Raw genomic sequence first — 21093 nt, 5'->3', positions numbered from 1 at the left:
GATAGTAAACAGGCAGTTGAGTCTAGGTTGGCAGATAAAATTGGCTCCGACCCAAAATCATATTTTAGGTACGCCAATAATGGATGTAAGGGGACAGTTGGCCCCCTCTCGATAGGACGGTCTAGGGTAGGGTAGAGAGCAATATAGGTATGTGTAGTGCTTTCAATGACTTTTTCACGTCGGTTTTTAATGGAGATAATGATGTTCAATATACGGGTGCTGCATGGGGTAATAAAAACCTCAACGATACTCAAGTGGAAGACGTGGAGGTCCTGAATCTTCTAAAAAATGTATGTGCAAGAGGCCATCTGGACCAGATGATATCTATCCCAGGGTCCTCAGGGAATGTGCTAATGAATTGTTAGGGCCAGTCGCACAGATATATAGGAGTAGTGTTGCTGAGGGTATCGTCCCAAGGGATTGGAGACTTGCTAATGTTGTTCCGATATTTAAGGAGGGTAGTAGAGAAGCTGTGTCCAATTATCGTCCAGTGAGTTTGACGAGCTCTTTCTCGAAAATTTTGGAAATTATCGTCAAAAGACAGATTGTGAAGTGGATAGACGAGAATAATGTATTGTCGGATAATCAGCATGGGTTCAGGAAGGGGAGGTCATGTGTAACTAAACTAACCTCCTTTGCTTCTATGATCACGTGACTAGGGCTTTGGGTAAGAGCAAAAATGTAGATGTTATTTACCTTGATTTCCAGAGCGCATTCGATCGGGTCGAACATGGTAAACTCTTGAAGCGTTTACACGAAATTGGAATTGGGGGCAATTTGCTGAATTGGATAGAATCGTGATAGAATCGTCCAGACCAACTTAAACAGGATTGCAGTATGGGCAAATGAATGGAGCGTGACGTTTAGCGTTGATAAGTGCATGGTCGCTCATTTTGGTTCGAACAACCCACGGTTCTCTTACGAGTTGAATGGTGTCACTATCCCGGATGCAACTAGGGTCACCGATTTGGGAATTCTCATTGACGATTGGCTTAGATTTTCTAAACATTGTTCAGCGGTGGTCAAAAAAGCGAATAGAATGCTCGGTTTGATTTTCAAAAAGGTATTTTCGCGTTCTCCTAAAGTCGTTTTTCCGCTTTTTCGAGGCTTAGTTCGTCCTGGACTGGAGTATGCTGTAAAGTTTTGGAGACCATACCTACAGAGGGACATAGACTTGGTTGAAGGGGTGCCGAGAAGAGTTACGCGTGTCCTTATTGGCGCACGGGGCTTGAGTTATGAAGAGTGACTGCATTTTTTGAATATGTTTACATTGGATGAATGTGCAGGTGTCTGGGAGATATGATCGAAGTGTTCAAAATTTTCAACGGGATGGATAGGAGGACGGACCATGAACTTTTAGTACACCGCCAATCGACTGCTTTTACAAGGGGACACCAGTATCGATTGGTGAGGGACAATGCGAGGTTATGGTGTCACAGGGAATTTTTCTCTAATAGGGTTGTTAATAAATGGAATAGCTTACCCCCGGAGGTAGTAAATTGTAACACACTTGATACGTTTAAAAAGAAATACGATAAACAGGTTGGGGTAAATCGAGAAGCTATCCATACTTAGAATAAGACAACCATAAGTAATCTTTATGGGCATTGTATAATACTTTATCATGTGTATATATTGGTTATAATTTTTCATTGTGTTTTTAATTGGGTTGCTGTATTTTTGAAATATATGACATCCATATTAGTTATGGGCATCTTTTTCTCAGCAGCCTCGTTGGGCATTTTGCCTGTTGTGGCGTTGTATTTGTATTTGTAACTCTCGTGTGTGAAAAGCTACTAGCAGAATATACCAAAATGGGCAACCTCGGCCAAAATGCTCTTGCTGTAAAGTCAAGTACTAGTAAAGCCAGATTTCTAGGAAAATGCAATAATTGTTGCAAGGTTGGTCACAAAGCAAAGTTTTTCAGATCTAAAAAGACAAAGCTGGGCGCGGTAGCCCAGGTCGATAAGATACTCACCTAAAGTACCAAAGGATGTTTAGTGGTGTCGCGAGTTCGATACTCGATTCGTCCTTGTCAGAAAACTTTCCTGACACAGGGGTACAAATACGGCGACTTGACAGCAGCAAAAAATTGCTACCGCAGGGATTCCCCCATCGAGGGGTTAGCACACCAACCTCTGGATGAGTATAAAAAAACAAGCCTGCCGTTCGGAATGGGCAATAAATTGTTGGTCCCGGTCTAATTAGCCCTCGTGTGCAGAAAATGACCGTGGTGTGACAAAAATGATCAAAAAGACTAAGCTAGCTTGTAATAGAAGGGAAAGCAAGTATGAGAAATCATCACGTCAAAGCTGCAATCCTAAAGTGAAAGAAGCTTGCGTGCTTACTTCTCAATCAAACATTGATGCTAAAATTGATGGACCATGGATGATTGATTCAGGTGCTGATCGCCATATGATTTTCCACAAGAACTGGTTTACGAAATTTGTTGAAACAGCACCTTGCCCCATCAACACTGGTGGAACCACTATACATAGTATGGGTGAAGGAAGTATCATTCTAAATATCATGCGTGAAAGCACGCATGTTGAAGTAGAATTAAAAGACGTCCTATATGTGCCAGAACTTACCGCTAACCTGATTTCTGTAAAATATCTTGCTACTAAATTGAAGATTCAAACAATATTTGATGAAGACCATTGCACACTGTTTCAGAAACAAACCAAACGTGTACTCGCTACTGCTACTGCTAAAGGTAATAACTTAGCTTGATATTACTTAGATATGATGCAAAATACAGCAATGTTAAATGTGAATGACCAATCAATGCCAGTATCGCATAAGCGACCTGCTCATATAAGTTACCCTGGATTACGAAGATTGAGATCCATGGCTACTGGAATCCATTTCCACGATAATAATGATGCAGAAAATTGTATATCATGTATTAAGGGAAAGTCATGTGTGCCGTAAGGAAATTCCTAAAACAAAGTGTAACAAGAGCCAAGAAAGTCCTTGAATTGATACATTCAGATCTATGTGGACCCATGGAAGTAAAATCACATGGTAGTGCAAGTTATTTCATGACACTAATTGATGACAAAACAAGAATGACTTTTGTAATTATGTAATTATGCTCAAAACAAAAGATGAAGTGTGCAAGAAATTTGTAGAGTTCAAAACCTACATTGAGAAACAAACGGACAAGAAGATCAAAGCATTCCGTAGCGACAGAGGCACAGAGTTCATAAACTCTCAAATGGAAGAACTCTTCGCCAAAGAAGGTAAACATTACTAGAAGTCCATTACACATACGCCCGAGCAAAATGGTGTCGCTGAACACTGCAACCGCACACTTGTGGAAAGAGTACGCTCAATGTTGGCACAAGCTAATCTGGACAAGCGTTTTTGGGCCGAAGCCATACGTGTAGCAAACTAGTGTAAAAATAGAATCCCAACTGTAGCAGTTAATGAGAAAACTCCAATAGAGGCCTGGACAGGTGACAAGCCAGACCTGAGTCACCTCAAAGTTTTTGGGTGTAAAGCAGGGACGTAGCCAGAAATTTCGTTCGGGGAGGGGACCAAAAGGATAGAACAATAGATTTGGCCATCTTTTTCCCTTTTTTCGGACATCTTCTTACATTTTGGGGGGGGGGGGAAAGACTCTCAATTCCCCCCCCCCCCCCCCCGCTATGCCCTTGGTGTAAATCTTTTGCACATGTCCCAAAACCTCGACGTTAAAAGTAGGATAACAGAACAAATGAAATGATTTTCGTTGGCTATAGTTAAGAAACCAGAGATGTTGAGTTCCTTGAAACAAAGACATGTAACCTACTTGACTCAAATGCTGATGTGCACAAATTGAAGTTCTTCGATGAAGACATTATTTCTCATCCCAAAATAAGACAAAATACTTCGGAAATAGTGTTGCAACTTCAACACAAGATGTGGATGAGCAGAGTCAAGCTGACCCTCCATCACTGAGGAGATCAGCTCGTGAACTGAGAGTACAATCCCATTTAAAAGACTGACCTGTCTTCACACCCACATCTTTGTCATGTATCCACAATATTTCATCACATTCTAGAGAGCACAGACAACATTCCACTTACCTTTAATGATGCTTTAAATCATAAAGAAGCATTGCTATGGAAAGGGGCTATTCAAGAAGAAGAATTGGAAGCCCACAAAAAAAATGAAACTCGGCAAGTGCTACCTCGTCCATCGAACTGCAGACCAATCAAAAGTAAATGGGTATTCAAAATTCAACAAAATGCTGATGAAACCCCAGACCGCTACAAGGCTCGACTTGTTACTAAGGCTGTTCCCAAAAGGGTGGCATTGACTATACAGAGGCATTATTTCCAGTTGTCAGGTATGACACACTAAGAGTGTTAATATGTTTAGCTACTCTATACAACTGGGATATTGACCATCTGGATGCAGTAGTTGCATTCCTCCAAGGGGATCTAAAAGAAATTTACATGGAGCTTCCAGAGGGTTTGGAGTCCTCCAAAGAAAGGGGAGAAGAAGAAAAGTGGCTTGTTTGTCGACTCTAAAAAGGAATGTATGGTTTAAAACAGTCTGGGAAGTCGTGATATACTAAATTAGATGAAAATCTCTAAAGCCCGGGCCTCAAATGTGCTGACTTTGACTGTTGCGTCTATTACATACATAAAGGCGGAAACATCCTGTTTGTGACAGTGTATGTTGATGACTTGATAGTTTTTTCAAGTTGCCATGACTTGAAGAATTGGTTGAATGAGCATTTGTTTGAACGTTTTTGACATGAAAGATTTGTTTGAATTAAAGTTCTGCCTTGGAATCGAAATTAAAAGAGAAAGGGAACAAGGCATCACCAGCATGAGCCAATGCAATTATATAAAATCCATTCTTCAAAGATTCAAGATGCAGGACTCAAAATCAATATCAACGCCAACCGACACTAACCAAAAATTATCTAAAGCAGACAACAAAGATACAGTAGATATTTCTTCCATATACCAATCAGCGATTGGAAGTTTGTTGTACGCAGCAAAGGGAACACGTTCTGACATTTCACAAGCAGTGACTTTTTTGTGTCAGTTCTGTTCAAATCCATCGAAAATGCATTGGGTTGCTGCTAAACGTGTCATGCGATACCTACAAGGAACCCAAAAACGAAAACTCCAGTTCTCTAGAGCATCAAACAGCGAAATAGTGGGGTTCTGCGATTCTGACTACGCTGGGAATCCTGACGACAGAAAATCAACATCAGGATTCGTTTTTAAATTAGCCGGCGGGGCCATCACATGGCAAAGCGAGAAACAATCTAGTGTGGCCAGTTCTACTGTTGATGCGGAATACAGTTCCTTGGCATCTGCAACAAAGGAAGCATTATGGCCAAACAAGTTCACCAAGGAGTTGAACTTGCCTATGCAAAAAGGTCCTATACCTGTCAATTGTGATAACAAGGATGCTATTGACTTGAGCTAAAACAGCATCTTCCACGCTAGGATGAAGCACATTGATGTCGCCCATCATGTAACTAACTGGTCGTGCTGTGAAATAAGGTCAAAGCACAGTTAAAAAGTTTTCATCAGACATGGTTGCAGACTCCTTCACAAAGGCTGTACCGAGAGAGATATATGAATAGTGTGCTAAAAACATGGGACTATATGAACTGTGAAATCAGGGGGAGTGTTAAATACATTGATTTCATGATTTCAGTATTACTTTTTACTGTGTGGCAACACTTGCCATTATTATGATTATTATTATAATCAAACACCACGTGAGCGTTATTTTGTTTTTTACTTGCTAAATTCATGTCTTAAAAATAATCAAGTATTAATTCCATGCCGCGTATTCTTTATTTTGTGAATAAACAATAATTATGATACAATAAAATACACTGACGATAAAAACTTGTGGTTGTCTTATGTAAGTATTTATAGCTTCTCGATTAATCCCAATATGTTTATCGTATTTCTTTTTGAACGTGTCAATTGTGTTAGAATTCACGACCCCCCCGAGGGTAAACTATTCACAACGCTATTTGGGAATAGTTCCCTGCGACACCACAACCTGGAATTGTCCCTTACCAACTGGTGTGTTCTTACTGGTGTTCCTTTGTAGAAGCAGTCGATTGACGGTACCTCAGGTTCCATCCTATCCATCCCGTTGGAAATTTTAAACGCTTCAATCATATATACCACTAGTGACGTCCTAACGTATGGGCCCACCCAGGCACGGCCCGAGAGCAGCAAGAGAAGAGGGGCCTCAGAAAAATGAGAAGTAGTTGAATTTTTCGATAATTCAACAGGTAGGGCCTCAGTAAAATCACTTGGCCCGGGGGCCCATGATGCTCTTAAGACGTCCCTGTAACCCCCTCCCCCCGACACCTGCGATCTAATGTAAACATATTCAAAAAATCAAGTCTCTCTTCATAGCGCAATCTTTTGTGTGCCAACAAGAGTAGGCGTAGCTCTTCTCTGCATCCCCTGAACCAAGTCCATGTCCCTTCGTAGTATGGTCTCCAAAACCGAACAGCATACTGCAGGTCAGGACGAACTAAGGCCCAAGAAAGTGGAAGAATAATTTTAGGGCAGCGGAAGAGACCATTTTTAGAATAAAACCAGGCATTCTGTTTGCTTTTTTGACCACCGCTGAACAATGTTCAGAAAACCTAAGCCGCTCGTCAATGAGAATTCCTACGTTGATCCTAGTTGCATCCGGGATAGTGACATCATTCAAATCGCAAGAGAAACGTTGTTCGAACCAAAATGACCGACCATGCACATGTCAACGCTAAATGTCATGCTGCAATTTTCTTTTAGTGGTCTCTCCATGGCCCCACTTCCTGGAGCAGGGCCACTAGGCTGGGACCTCCAGCTGGCCCCCATGTCATCTTTTTTTCACGGGCCCTTCTATAATTATATAATTTATAGCGGGAAGAAACACAAAAAATGATGACAATCGTCCCGGGCCCCAGGGCTGGAGCCCGAGGTCAGCCCCACCCTTGTGGGAGCCATGGGTCTCTCTTTCAATATAATCCCAGATTCTATAGGAAATTTGCGGTCACTTTGTCCAATTCTATAATTGCCATTTCTTTTATCAGAGTGCCAACTTTTTTTTGAATTTATTAAGGGAGAGATGACAAGAAGATGATCTGAGCAACCAGGAGGAAGATAACATTTATTAAATTACTCCTTCAGTCATTGCACAACTGAATGTGACGAAGACGAGATCTTGAATCAAAATAACATTCAGAGAGAAACACAGAGAGAGAGAATTCCAAAATTGGTGATTTCGTGATAGTAAGACTTTTGGGAAAAAAATCTATCACAGGATAAAAGGACTTTACTATGCACCCTGCATATAATATTAGTTCTATTCCACTGTATATTTTCCACGCCTCCAGATTCGATGGTTTTAATTAGTTCTCCTTGAACCACAAAGCTAATTTATCCGCGAGCGCGGTAGCCTAGGTCGATAAGATACTCGCCTGAAGTACCAAAGAATGTTTAATAGGTGTTGCGAGTTCGATACCCGGTTCGTCCTTATCAGAAAACTTTCCTGACACAGGAATACAACAACAGAAACGGCGACATGATCACAGAAAAAATTGGTACCGCAGGGAGTCCCCATCGAGGAGGCTCCCTGCGGATAAATTGTTGGTCCCGGTCTAATTAGCTCTCGTGTGCAGAAAATGACCGTGGTGCGACAAAAATGATCAACTTACCCGCTATTTGTGAGCGAAGTGTGATGCCAGTATTGTCACTATAGCCAATCGCTGTTCCCCATCCTGCTTTTTTTAATGATAAAACGTAACTTTGTCGAAAAAACTGGTTTCGCCGCTCCAAGATGGAGGACGATAAGTACGCCTGCTTCTAGAGGCACCCTAGTTCTGATGAAAAGAAGATAGGGTAAGAGGACGTGTGACAGTTTTTTTTTTGTTATTGTTTTAATTTTTTATATAAATACAAGATGAAACAAAAAAAAGTCAGCCAAGGGGTCTAGAGACCCATACTGGATGATGGATGATACATTGCAAATTTATAATGAATAATAAGGAACACATTTACTTATTAGTAAACAACATCAACAAACTAAAACGGAAAAACGAAATAAGATAACGAAATTTTTTAGATCACATTGCACAGTAAGGGGCATCATGAAAGGGGGGACAGGGGTTCCGGTGCCACTCCGAAATGTGAGAAAATCGCTATCGACCGCCTATATACACTCATGTCATAAATTGAGGATAATGCCAGCTCCGGCAAATAAAGGTTCAGAAACAAAACAAACGTTACTTATTCATAAAGCCCATTTATTAAACAAAAGATAAAGAACAAAAACGATGGTGTATGTATGATACCATTCATAAAAACTACGATTTTTGCCCCCTGGAGCAATTGAAAAAAAATATCTCCTTTACAAAAACTTTCTATTACATGGTTGGTATGATGGTTATTACATTGTATGTCTCCCATGCGATGAAATACAGTCCGTACAACGCCTAGGCATGCTGAGTATCAAATTATCGATCTGATCTTGGGGAAGATCACTCCACTCAGCAAGCAATGCTCTCCGAAGTTCCGGTACACATGTAGGAGGTGGTTGACGGGCTGCAACTCGTCGGCCAAGCATGTCCCACACATGCTCTATCGGATTCAAGTCAGGTGAGAATGCTGGCCATTCCATACGGGTTATACCCTCAGATTGAAGGCATTCGTTTACGATGTGTGCTCGGTGAGGACGGGCGTTGTCATCCATAAACACAAATTCTGCGCACATGACACCCCTAAACAAATGTACATGTTGTTCCAGAATGATGTCCCGATAAATTTGGGCTTTCATGGTTCCGGTTTGAACATGCAGATCTGTTCTGGAACCCAGTATAATTCCACCCCAAACGAGCAATGCTGCACCACCGTAACGGTGTCGTTCAATGATGTTGTCTTGGTGGTAACGGGTACCTGGCGTTCTCCATATGAAAGTCCGACGTGAATCAGACTGCAAGCTAAACCTGGACTCGTCGGAAAACATCACACAAGCTCACTGTGACGATGTCCACATTGCATGTTCTCTACTCCAGGCTAATCGCTGCCGACAGTGAGTTGTCGTGAGCGGAACACATCTGTCAGGCCTGCGAGCATATAGACCAGTATCTCCCAAACGTCTGTACACGCTTTGCCTTGAAACTGTGGTACCCGTGGCTGCAGATAGCTGACGAGACAGGTCGGATGCTGTACTCCGTCTGCTTCTTTTGGCAGTTACTGCCAAATACTGGTCTTCATTCGGCGTTGTAGCTCGGGGGCGACCTGTACTGTAACGTCTACTGACATTTCCGTTATCTTGGAATCGTTGCCAAAGCCTAGAGATGACACTTTGGGCAATTCCAAGTTCCTCGGATACTTCCATCTGAGTACGCCCACATTCAAGGCGGCCGATAATTCTACCACGTAAAAAATCATCCACATGCGTCCTCTGTGTCATAACTATTCGCTTATGGCACTGAGCGCCTTACAGAACTCTTGTGAACAATTTCACTTCTTTGCCACCATTCCTTATATACCCCCCCCCCTTACACTCTCGTCATTGTGACGTACTATCGGCATCATCTGGTGGCTTCCTGAAATTTGCATATCATTCTTGCAGATGTGTGTGATAATTCTACTGGTGAAATTTTTACTTTAGATTTCGATTTCCGTGTGATTCTGAATTATCCTTAATATATGGACATGAGTGTATATATAATACGCGAATCCTTGCTGAAAAACTTATATCGAAAAAATGTTTTCAGTTTTTTTTTATTTTACCCATAATTAATGAGTTACAACGTTTTAAAAATTGATGACGTCACTTCGAATCTTGCTAAATAACCGAACGTGCACCAAACATAAAGTACAACTTGGCGTTTTTGAACTGGATAACAGTAGTATAACCCTGAAGAGAAATTGAGTAAAAGTAAACTAGTTTTCTTTTTCTTCCTTGTTGTGTGTGTGGACTTATAAATTTTTATGCGATCATTATACCCAAAATTAAAAATGTTTTTGCTTTGATAAACGTCTGTGTTCATTTGATTTGTCTCGTTAAAATGAATTAAGTAGCACTAACAACTTCGAGATGAGATTTTTTTTATCAATCCCGGGACAATTATCATAATTTTTTTCATGTAATAAATTCACTATAGAAAAGACCGTGAAAGTCTGGCTTGGGGGCCCAACAAAGATCCCAGTCTAGGCGGCCCTACCCCAGGGCCGAACATCATGGGCCAAGTGATTTTGCTGAGGCCCTATTAGGCACGAATTCTCGAAAATTTCAACCAGATCTCATTTGTGTGAGGTCCCCGAGCAGTTCCTTAAAACGGCACTGCCTTGCCTTAGATGTGGGAGCCATGGTTGAGCCACGGCTTTCGACTAATTCTGAAACACAATTAACTTGATTGACACAATAAACTTGTTGAATGAAATCGACCATAGTTACAAATTAACAAATAAAGTTCAAAATGTTTACGGCATCTCGTTTATATCACGAGAGAGTGTGTTATGAAACAATATTCAAAATCATATTTAGAAAAACAAACAGTAAAGAGATGGCTTCATTTTGAAAATTGAAAGCTAAGAGGGGTGGGGAATGATTTTTCTGGAAAAAAAATTAAGAAACGAAGTACAAGAGCATCTCATGGGGCGGCAAAATGAGAAATGCCTAGAACGGCGAGAGTCTGAAGTCCGTCTCTACTACAACGGGCCTACCCCCTTCTTATAAACGCAGCCGAATGAAACTTCATCTGAAGAAATGACCAAGTTCTCCGCGAATCATGTATGCTGAAATCAATTTTATATATATATATATATATATATATATATTAATTAATTAATTAACATTTCAGTGAGATAAAAATCAAGTCACAAGGGAATGAAAAATCTTCATTGCAACATGTAGAGTTTGGTATGAAAATGTGACTCGATGAATAATCAATAGAAAAAATCCGATCCGTAACCACTAATTATTTTGAATCAATTCAGAAAATAATTAATTTGATTAAAAGTTTCTAAACGAATCGTTTTTTTTTTCTGTTTTTACAAGTGTAACCTTCCTCAAGCTACCATTTTTGCAATTTTCATTAAAGCTATTCACGTGTAACAGTTTCCATGAAATTTTAAAATTGCTCAAAAAAATATTGTCCTGTTTTATTGATCAATCTGATTAAAACGGCAGCGTAAAAAAACGATCGCGCGGTGTATGCACATTCCCTCAAAAAATATGACTTGACAGTGAAGGAGGACACATTTGGTCACATTTTGGAAAAAAAAAGTATTGATTTTTTGAAAACAAGTTTTCCAATAGAGATTTCGTTTCGCTAACGCTTTACAAATCTGGTGATAAATCTGCCAATATGGTGGAGCGAATGTAACACGTAATAACAAGAGATTAATATATCACTCTACACCAGTGTTTCTCAAAGTGTGCGTCGTGGCTCCAAGGGAGTCTCCAAAATTAGTCAAGAGCGTCGCGGTGAGCTGGAGACATTGAGTTGCGTGTCAATTCATCCTTGATTATAAGTAAAAATATATAACAAAAAAATTTTGTGGAGAGCAGCAGATGAACAATCAATTTGGCAAGGGAGCCGTGGGTGACAAAACGTTTGAGAAACGCTGCTCTACACAAAGAGTAAAAAGCACTAATCATGAAAGAAAATAACTGATTTTTTGGCTTTTCTAACGGGATTGAGTATTCCAGTTCATTTTCAAGAAACCTGCAACCCTCTGCTCAGGAAGAATTTTATTTTCGTTGGTTGTTCACCGCGTAACTGACCGTTACAAAAATGAACGATTTCAAAACTTTACATAACTCATTAAATAGTCGTCTCATCCTAGAACGGAAAACACTTATCCATATTAGTTTTTCACAACGAATCACGTGTGTAATTATTGGGCGGTGGATAGTTACCACCCTATATAATAACATAGTTAACCCCTCAAGCACGGAGGAGATTCAAATGGAATCGCTGATTTTCGCGGATGTTTAGTAAAAAAATATAACTTTTAAAAACTAATCATTGAATTAATTTGAAATTTTTATGTTTATAAAATAACGTCTTGTCTGTAATATTATTTAGCTCAACGTGCTAAAACATGTCCTTTAGAATAATAATTATACTGAGCGTTTGAGCTCAACAAGCTAAAACATAATCTTTATAATATCTCGGATACCCACGTGTTGAGCAACAAACGTTCATCGCTCACAATAAAATATAATAAATTAAAGTAATGAAATAGTTATGATTGTACGTCTCATTATTCCCCTTTCGAGCGATAGCAAACATGCAGAGATCATGAAATAATATAGTGGATTAAAAGTATAATCCGCGAGAACGCGCAAGGGCGTGATTTACTCCCCCGCCTTAGTACTCCTAAAAAAGGAGGCGACTGCAACAACTTAATAATCTTGATATACGGGATGTGTCAAACTAGGCGCGGAACCAGAGGTATAGTAGAGGGGTGACGATGGAAGTTATCGCCCCTCCCAAGCAGGGATGGCTCTAGGGCTGTGTGAAACTTGTGAACACGCCACTATAGGAGGGCCACCAAATCAGGAATAAAAAAAAAATTGTGGCAAAAAATTTTTTTTTGTCTGCAAACTATGTATGTGTATTGGATGCAATGGTTTGTAGAGAAAGCTAATTTTTTTATGCATTTCATGTAGCTGGAAACACAGCTGCGAGTTATTGGGGGAGGACACCGTTTTACTGATGCGGCTTATACGTCGGAGGGCCATCGAAACGAAGTCTTGCACGGGTGAGCATTTGTCTTGAGCCTTATAATGTTGGAAAAATTAAAATCAAAATAAAACTAAGAGAGCATACTTCATTGACAGAAAACAGAAATTTCATTTCATTAAGCATTTCATTTAGGAAAGACGGAATAGATTTCTAAGTGCTGTAAAGTGTGTGTGAGTGCTGTACAGTGTGTTTTATTTTCTGTCTCTCTTTGTATTCTTTGTTCAAGTTTGTATTGTATGTGATTTCTTTTTTGCAATAATGTCTGTCCCGTAAAATACGGGACGATTCAATCCGTGCCTGTCTCTAACCCCCCAAAGTTTCTGTACCCCCCAAAGCATGTAGATTCTGAAGTCACTTCGATTAGTCATATCTCAGCTAACTAATATAATGTGTTTCGGAACCATATTCGTTAGTCGAAACGTGTTTTCCCATTGGAAGGACCGCAACTAGAAACGAAAATTCACTCTGTCACCCAGATCCAGTATCCATTTTGGCATCCTTCTCCCCGTAATTTTTCACGGACAAGGAGTAAACCCAGCGCACCAGAACACCCCCCCCCCCCGCCCTCCCTTAGTTGAAGCCCTACCCATATGTTTCTATGCAAAATCGTTAAATTCGTTTCAAAATTGAACTTAAGTACGTGCAAAAATTTGAAAATGAGTTTTATAAAACACTAAGAAGCTTAAAAAAACAAAACAAAAAAAACTGACCGAAGCTGAAATGAACAGCTCCAATATTGGATGAGGGAAAATTTAAAGGAGGATTATATAAATCCAATACTGAAATACATTTTACACAACCCAGTCGGGTTCGTAGATGTACGCTTATATCAGTGGTTCTCAAACTTTAGTCACCATGTCCTTTGCTCTATCCATGATTCATTTGCGGCTCCCCAGAATAGTTCAGTTGATATTGTGCATTTATAAAAGAACCACACGCTCACACTCCTAAAATGTCAGATAGTTCAGTTCTACTCTAGGTTTTGCACTGAAAATATAAGTTGGTTTTCTGTAGTTCCCAACTTCGAGGCGCTAATGCGAGCCGAGATCTCTCAGTTAAAAAGTCTCGCCACAGGGAGCAACAGGCGTGCAAATATTCAATTATTTCCCTTCACTTCTGAAATATAGATGGCATGGCCCCCACAAGGGGTGGACTGACAAGGCTCCAGCCCTGGGGCCCGGGAGGATTTTAATTATTTTTTCGTTTTTTCACGCTATAAATTCATCATAAAGGGGGCCCCGTGAAAGTCTGGTCGGGGGGCCCGTAAAAGATCCCAGCCTAGGGGCCCTGCTTCAGGATGTGGGGGTCATGATAGATGGCACGTGTTTATGTTGCAGCATCCCATCCATGTTAAATAAAATACTCCTAAGCTGAGGCTGGAAATCCGTAAAAAAAAAAAAAATTCAGCCAAAAAGGTCTTTGTTAGCTGACTATAATTTACTGTATTTGAAAATTACAGTAATGTTTGTAAATTGAAATGCAGTCTCACACACACACACAAACATTCGGTTTACGAACACGCAAAACGGCCTAAATCCGAAAGGAAATATATTTGAGAAGTCTGAAATTGCAATTTTTTTTCGACAGAATTTGGTTGAGACATATTTCATCAGTAGAGCCCGGAAGTTTAGGCACAATGGTCAAAATAGGCAGGCAAAAAAAGCACTAAAAATGCTTAAGATAGGCACTAAAAAAGGAATTAGTCATTTTTTCTTTCTTCCATTAATTATCAAGAGCCTAGATATTGTGTGTCCAAAAACTGGCTAAAAATTGCACTTACTCCGTCTATTGTTTCCAGTATAACTTACAATAAATGTATTATTTTTAAAAATAAATTGATTTTATGCCAAAAATAAAGTGTTTGTGGTCCCTCAGGATTAAGTCGATTCCTGGGACAGCATTACCAGACGAGAAGCCCGTAGAGAAGATGATTGTGGGGCTTCTTTGGGTTACGAATGATTCTCATTCATTGTTGCATTATTTGTTTATGCTTGAAACACTGCTACCAGGTTTTATTGTTGTAAAAAAAAATCAACTTAATTATTATTTATTCACTGATAATTACCACATATGAGGTCATATACTGCAAGGGCAGGGCCCGGTGTGGCCGTACCTATCACACGACCCCGAGAGTGTCTCTGGTCAATTCAATCGATTACTAAATACATAAAATAACTCGTCATGGTTGTTTGCAGTGCATTTGTGGTGTAATGAAAAAATAAAATGGCTCCAAAATACGATATGGGCCCACGGCCAGAGACCTCTCAACTCCTGCACGGCCTGGGTAAACCAAGATCGGTCAGATATACATATGTTACTGCCGAAGCCCAAAGTTAGCCGGCCCAGTTGATCTGGACAATGTCCGAATTTCGGCTTTGTTGGGCTTTGGACGGCCCCTATATGTCGATTCCTATACATGGATCACTAAGATATCGATGTCCAGATTCCTTTGACTGTTAGGGTTGCCATAGCTAAATATAATAATCATGGTTAGCTATGGCTAATTATAAATGACCATAATTGTCACAAAAAATATGCCAACGTAGCGATGACCCCGAATCATAGGGAGCGATATTTTGGGATAGGGATCGATGTATAGGGGCCGGCCGAAGCCTCCTTGAAAGCCCGAATTTCGGACATTGGCCGGATCAACCGGGCCTGCAGTTCGCGAACTGGCCAACTTCGGACTTTGGCAGTAACACTTACAAAATGCTGTCTAATGCAAGAGCAAGATATGTTATAAGGAGAAGCAAATTTCTTTAATTTTTCTCAGCTTCTCTCATACATAGCTGCGTTCATCTGAAACAAAAACATTCATGTTTGTAGAGGGAAGATGTCCCTCCACTTTTTAATACAAGATTTTTTCGGAAGACTGGTTATATTTGTAGATGATGATTTTAGGAAAAAATTCATCTTTGCCCCACGAGGATTCGAACTTCGGTCTCTCGTTTACCGGACGAGTGCTCTACTTCTAATCTACGAAAACAGAATATTTCTTCCTTCGAGAATATACACAGTGTATATATATGTTGAATGGCTCTACACACACACACATAAGGAAGAAATATTCTATGTTTCCATAGCTTAGCGGTAGAGAGAGCACTCGTTCAGTAAACGAGAGACCCGTGGGGGCAGAGATGAATTTTCTTCCTAAAATCATCATCGCCTCCAAATATAACCAGTCTTCCGAAAAACTCTTGTAAAAACATATTTGTCTAATACCATCCTGCACCAAATTAATGCTGGGCAACACCAAAATTTCTATCACTCAGGCACATGTACCTATTCGCCTTTAAATGGGGCTGGAAGGGTTGAGGGGCTTTCTGATAATAATCAATGCTAAGATTGGGACTACACAATAAAAGTTTGATAAAAGTTCTTTTATAGAACTTGGATAAAAGTTCTTTAATAAAACTTTACAAACCACGGTAAGTTCGTAAACCGAGGGTTGACTGTATTGAAGTTGTTTTATGATCACCCGATATGTGCGTGTTTGAAGAACGTGTGTGGTATTTATGATTGGACAAATCCCAGGGAATAAAAGAGAGTTGTGGTAACAAAGTCCGTAGAATAATTACAAAAACTGAAGCAGAAAAAAAAAGGTTAAACTTGGCGACAAAACTGGAAGTATGTTGGCGACTTTTTGAAACATTCTTCTAGTTCAGAGAAGAAACGGCGAACGACAGCAGCGGTTACCTAAACTAACTTCAGTTAAGAGTGTGTCGTCTCAAGTTAATGAGATTTCCTTCTTTCGCGCAAGCTAAAAAATTCTGTTTACAAGACATTCTTCACGTTGTGTGTCAGTTCGTTTTTAATTCAAATAAACAAACAGACTTGATTGTTGAATGGAACTCATTTTCAAAGAGAACTGAGGAATTGTTATGAGTTATTGAGATAAAATTAATATTCGGGAAAATATCTACCGCCGATTGTTAGTAGTGGATTATTAGGGAAAAAACGAATCAAGAAATCACGGTAAGATTATTATTTTTTCGTATTTCTCAATGAATTTGTTGCTCAATGAATTCGAGTCTGTGCTTTATTTATTTATTGTATAAATTGGAAGTGTTTGACAATAGAATCTTAAACATCGATCGAATGTAACACCTGTTAATTGTTCGCTTGGAATAATATATAACGAGCTTCGTGTTTTAATGCTCTTCAGTAGTTTAACATTAGTTTGATTTCAAAACAAAAAATACTCAATCCATAAATTTGATGATTTTTACCAGTAACTGTCAATAATAATTATTTACTCGTATGTTGAGAACCTTAAAATTTATAACTGTATTCAATAATGATAATCGAACTTGTATTTTCAACGCTTTAATTATTTATTTACTATATAGTTACTCCAATATTTTAATTGTAGGTATTTCTGAATGAGTGAAAAAATACTGAGTTAAAATAATGAGTTACTCGAAAATCAGCTTTTGTGAGTCTCGGGATTAAACATCTGTGTGAATTATTTGTTTGAATTACGGGATCTTGATTGTTTTAAATTCTGTAGAAGAATATTATTCCTGTTAGTTTAATATACTTAAATTCCATGGACCTTGATCGTGATCGATTGGTTATTCTACATTGATGTCAAAGTTCCTGGAAATGTGAAGTAAGTACGAAAGAGACGGTAATTTTTTGAAAAATAAGAATTTAAAGGTAATTCATGCATAGTCTTACGTATTTTTGAACTATTTTCCTCACTGGTTTTGGTATGAAATGATCTGAAAGGTAAGAAATACTTTCTAATTATTTTGTTGGTCATTAAAGAGAGCTTTTTAATCAACAGCAGTTTCTCGGCTAAAATTTCGTGAAACGTGGTGCCAGTCCCTAATTCTTGCAGTTTCATGTTAATTACGCTCCTATTGTCCGGTGTTTACCTACTTATAGTGTTGTCACTGTGGCCCGCCACATAAAGGAGGCTGGCAGGGCTCTAGCTTGAGGACACGTGGATCGAACGAGATTTTTCACGGGCCCTTCAATAGTGAATTTACCGTGTTAAAAAAAAAAAAGCAATGGTAAGAATCGTCTCGGAGCCCCTGTCAGCCCAACTCTTGTGGGAGCCATTGACATTTTTTTTACACTATGAACTTATTAAAAAACGATAAAAGTGACTAGCTAAAAAAAACATGGCTTGCGGATCCCGCTCAAAGATGTAGGACTTAAATGTATCTATTCGTTCCGTTTTTTTACCTAGTATAAATGAGCTCCAGAAACATTTGATGTCTAATGAAATTCAAACTACACAATTCCATCGAGATCGATAAGTAAATACAGTCGACGCTCGTTATAACGACCCCACGTGATAGCGACCGTTTTAAAACAACGACCGGTAGTATAAGTCCCAAACATTTTCATAGAACAACTATCATATATGGTTTACTTTCGATATAACAACCCTCCCAAGTAACGTCCATTTTAGACGGGACGAAGGTAGTCGTTATATCGAGCGTTCACTATTCGTTTTGGATAAAATATCAAGGGAAGTGTCCCTGCTCTGGCCCGATTTCTGCATGGGCAAACGCCAGGCCCGTAACTAGAGTCGAATGGGAACCCTACAAAAAATATACACTATGCACAATAACATTTCTTCCAAGGAGGGGAAGGGCCTCCCAGTAAAACGTCTGCCCCAAATGGCAATAAAAAATACACTAGAAATGATATATATATATACACACACACACACATTCTTTGCCCCCCGCCGGAAAAATTTGAAATGACGGGCCTGGCCCCAGGGTCCCGTAAAGGCATGCTACGGTCCTGGCAAATGCTTCATTTGCCCAGGGTCTCATGATTTTGGAAACCACAAAATATAAATATAATCCTATATTCACTTACTAACCGAAACGGCAACCCAGTCCATATATTCACGGTCCATATATAGGCGGAGGGGGGGGGCAGCCGAAGAGAAATTAAAGTGTATTAATTGACACACAGCACAGACGTATCAATTTAGTATCGGTGAGTTGCCCCCCCTCTAGTTCAGATCCTGGATTCATTGACTAACCAAACATCTTTGACCCTGTGTGAAAATCGTGAAGAGTACGACTGGCTTAAGAAATTTTCAAAAAGATTTCCGCGCATAAGCACTCCAAGAAGTTACTGAACACTATTTTATAATAAGTTATGAAAAGTTCTTATTTTTCCAAGAAATAATCAAAAAATAATTTCAAGTAAATTATGATGATTTTAGTTATAGAAAACGTATCAGTCAATGGAAAATGAATCGTCACCGTAAAATAATTATTAATAATAGAAATGAATTACCTATTTGGTGAGACAATATACTAGGGAAAATAATAACGTGTGTAGACCCAAAATTGGAAAAAGGAACCACGGCTAGACGCGTTTCGGAACTGTATGAAGTTCCTTCATCAGAAGCAAAGCAAAGAATTGAAAGATAGTGAAAATGCTCCTTATAGCGTAAGTTACTCGTTGTTCCAGACACAGTCAAATATGAAAATTTTCAAAGTTTTCAAAATTTGTAAAGAATAAATTTGAAAATTTTTTTCAAATTCAAAAGTATAATTATTAACAAGTGCCTCTATGATATGGGATTATCGATGAAATGAGTACATTAATGTAAATAATAGTAAAGGAATAAACAAAATTGCGCTTGAAAAAAAAAATGACAATCGAAACAGTAAATTCGTAGTAACCAGTCACGAGAAGGGAATTCCGAAAATTCCACTTCCTAAACAAAAAAACCGGTCTTGTCCCCCTCTTTCCTATAAGTTGTTATCCTGTTTTGAGGGAACGTTCACCCACATAGGCCGCTACACACTACTCTGACGTTACGTTTTCCCACGTCACGTCAAAGTAGTGTGTAGCGGCCTTTATGATAAAGCTAATGTTAAACTCTGACTACATTTTTAGCGAATGAAAATTACATCTGATTAAGCGTGTCGGTGCGCTATGTAGTATTTTATATTGAATAATGAAGCAATTATTTCATGAAATGGAAATCAACAGTTAATTTTTTTTAATCAAAACATATCATCAGTAGTGATCAGTGATTCCGATCGTTAGAAAATTATGCACTTGGTTTTGTTTCAAAAATAGATCAGTATAGAAATAGTTTCAGTTACGGTACGTATTTCAATATCGAATCCGAAACCAAGTTCCATGATCCATCTTTCCAGTAGGCTATTTTAGATTTTGAATTACTGTATTTGGTTATACAAAGTATTCAAATTTATTTTGTCGATAGTTTGAGATTTGTAAAAGAATAAATTTTAGAATCAACTAGGTTTTGGAGGGACTCTAATGTTAATTCATTCTTTTTTGCTCTAACATGATCTTTCAACGGCGTCCGAGTGTTTTAAATTTGCTTCCAGTACCTCTGCTTTGATAAAAAAAAATTATTGAAAATTTCCGGTTTTAAACAATTTCTCCCGAAATATTATAGCCCACACAAGAAGCTAACGGGCTCTCTCTACCAAAGTTACCCAGACTAGTACCCATCAGGAATCTTTGGGTCTATCTCGTAGGCCGGAAATCGACTTTTTTATACCATGAATTTGTTGCAAAATAAAGAGCGCCCATAAAAACTTGGCCCACAAGTAGCTTGAGGGGAGGGTCCACTCTAGGATATAGAATCCCCGAATCAAGTGTATATTGCTACATTCTTGCGTTCTATTTTCAAAACCTATTCGTGTTGTAGTCCATAACAATAAATATAATTATAAAATTCAATGCCAAAATGCGAATCGAATTCGGTTAGAAAACGGCGTATTCGAGGTTGTCGGAATTTTCTAGAAAAAAAAGCAAAGCCGAGACTAGCTATACAAAGATAATTTGCATCAATTAATCGTATCTTTTTTTACTTTATTCGGTCAAAGTAATGGATGACGTAAGAGCGTTAAGCATTCTTAATAATCCTTTACCCTTACCCTAAATCTTTTTTGCGTTTATTACGCTTGACACGTCGGCTTATTGAGTACAATATTAGCTATCATTATTAGCACAGCTGCTGCTGACATTCTCGACAGCTTATTTGCTGAGATCCACATGTTTTGTGACTCGGATGTGTCAATGTTTCAACCGGCTGTCGCCCATCTTACGTTTTCTGTAGCATCGTCATCCTGATGCAGATTTCTACCCCCTTTATTATTTATTTTAATACTATGTAAATATGCGAAAAAATACTTTTTTTCTTTCTGGTAATTATATGCATCATTTATCCATTCAATAACGAGTTGATTTCATACGGAGATGAAGTTTCTGGGATAATTAATATTAAAAATTTACTTTAAAGAAACTAAAAAGTCATGTGTGTGTGTGTGGGACGTTGAGCATGTATTCAAACCATAATTTTTGAAAAATCAGTGACGAAGAACATGAAAAGAACTTGAAGAGTTTTG

The 21093-nt window shown here is 38.9% G+C and overlaps 1 protein-coding gene and 1 pseudogene across 1 annotated transcript in view; both read left to right on the top strand.

The window, feature by feature from the left end:
- Positions 1-4869: 4869 nt before the first annotated feature.
- On the top strand, positions 4870-5436 carry LOC149067550 (uncharacterized; annotated as a pseudogene).
- Positions 5437-16568: 11132 nt separating this feature from the next.
- Positions 16569-21093, top strand: part of LOC149067549 (uncharacterized) — a 224640-nt gene continuing 220115 nt past the window's right edge. The window contains exon 1 of the mRNA XM_089252465.1: positions 16569-16705. The gene's annotated coding sequence lies outside the window, so the exon portion shown is untranslated. The remainder of the gene's footprint in view (positions 16706-21093) is intronic.

The sequence above is a fragment of the Pholcus phalangioides genome, unplaced genomic scaffold, assembly GCF_987345545.1.
Source record: "Pholcus phalangioides strain wild (caught in Gottingen) unplaced genomic scaffold, Ppha-v1.0 ptg000029l_1, whole genome shotgun sequence".
Taxonomy (NCBI): Eukaryota; Metazoa; Arthropoda; class Arachnida; order Araneae; family Pholcidae; genus Pholcus; species Pholcus phalangioides.
The sequence above is the reverse complement of the archived record's forward strand: the minus strand, read 5'-3'. Positions and strand labels throughout refer to the sequence as shown.